The sequence below is a fragment of the Gossypium hirsutum genome, chromosome A07 (assembly GCF_007990345.1).
Source record: "Gossypium hirsutum isolate 1008001.06 chromosome A07, Gossypium_hirsutum_v2.1, whole genome shotgun sequence".
Taxonomy (NCBI): Eukaryota; Viridiplantae; Streptophyta; class Magnoliopsida; order Malvales; family Malvaceae; genus Gossypium; species Gossypium hirsutum.
The window spans coordinates 17,033,680-17,035,419 of record NC_053430.1 but is presented as its reverse complement, the minus strand read 5'-3'; the positions used below and the strand labels follow the sequence as shown (position 1 = coordinate 17,035,419).

Sequence of the window (1,740 nt, the reverse complement as noted above, 5' to 3'; positions counted from 1 at the left end):
GAACAGGTCCTCTACTATTGCTCGAGAATGGCTCATATACTTCCTTCAGACTTATCACCTACAAAGTGGGTTGTATCATATGGTCAGTTTTAATAGAATGGTTTAGATGATCACCTTTAATTTTCGATGTGTTGCCAGAATTGCGAGCTTGAAGGGTGATTGTTTCGTCTCCTACGCGAAGCTTGAGCTCACCTGTGCCAACATCAATAATTGTTTTAGCAGTTGCTAAAAAGGGCTTTCCTAGAATTAAAGGAGTGTTGCTATCCTCATTTATGTCTAAAATAATGAAGTCAACAGGAAATATAAATTTATCAATTTTAACTAACACATCTTCAATAATACCCCTAGGAAATCTTATAGTTTTATCTGTTAATTGAATGCTCATCCTAGTCTGTTTGGGTTTCCTGAAACCTAATTGTTTAAACATTTTGTGGGGCATGACGTTGATACTAGCCCCTAAATCAGCTAGTGCATTATTAACATCTAAACTACCAATTAAACAAGGAATCGTAAAACTCCCTGGATCTTTTAGTTTGTTTGGTAGCTTATTTTGTAGAATAGCTGAGCACACTGCGTTTAGCTCCACATACGACGCCTCATCCAACTTCCGCTTATTTGCTAAAAGCTTCTTTAAAAATTTCATTGCGCTTGGCATCTGCAATAGGGCTTCAATAAATGGTAAGTTAATGTGTAATTTTTTTAAGAGTTTAAGGAATTTACCAAATTATTCATCTGAGCGGTCTTTCTATATCGCGTTGGGGTATGGCACACGAGGTTTATATTCGACGTCCACTGATTTGTTTGTATTGTGATCTACCTCACCTTGACCTTTGCTTACCATAGTTTCTTGCCTCGGTTCTGGCTCAGGCTCAACAAATCCTTTTTCATCTTGAATATTAATTGCGTTGAGATGTTCCCTTAGGTTGGGTTCAGTATTACTTGGTAAGCTACCTTGTGGTCGTTCGGAGATTAGTTTGGAAAGCTGGGCTATTTGAGTTTCGAGCCCTTGGATCGACGCTTGTTGATTTTTAATACTATCTCGGTGTTCTGAAAACAGGTTTTTGACACCGATATAAACTTTGAGAGCATCTCTTCAAGGTTCGGCTTCTTTTCCTGTTGGTAGGGTGGTTGTTGAAAACTCGAAGGATGTTGTGGTCTTTGATTTCCTTGACCACCCCACGAGAAATTGGGGTGGTTCCTTCAACCTGCATTGTAAGTGTTACTATATGGATTGTTTTGAGGTCGAGGGTTATTACCCATGTAATTTAATTGCTCGTTATCCATGTTGTGGCCATAAGTTTGGTATTCTGAATGGTTTGGTCCACCTCCACTTGCTTTGCATTGCATTACTGGGTAAACCTGTGAAGAACTAAGAAAATCATCAATCTTTTTATTTAGAAGTTCTACCTGGTTTGACAGCATAGTAACCGAAACGACGTTATAAATGCCTACTTTAGTTGGCTTAATCCTCATGACTTGCCACTGATAGTTATTCAGTGATATCTCCTATATAAATTCATAGGCATATTTAGGTATTTTATTGTTGATGGTTCCGTCAGCAGTTGCGTCAACTATTTATCGAGTCGAAGGATTCAGGCCATTATGGAATGTTTGAACCTGAAGCTAAAGTGGTAACCCATGGTGAGGGCACCTTCTCAGTAAGTCTTTGTATCTCTCTCATGCATCGTAAAGTGTTTCTAAGTCCATCTGCACAAATGAAGAGATATCATTGCGTAATTT

The 1,740-nt window shown here is 38.5% G+C and overlaps 1 non-coding gene across 1 annotated transcript; it reads left to right on the top strand.

Annotated features, from left to right (window-relative positions):
• Positions 1-1,633: 1,633 nt before the first annotated feature.
• On the top strand, positions 1,634-1,740 carry LOC121203879 (small nucleolar RNA R71). Its single transcript, XR_005898812.1, has one exon. It is a non-coding gene; the product is annotated as a small nucleolar RNA R71 (small nucleolar RNA).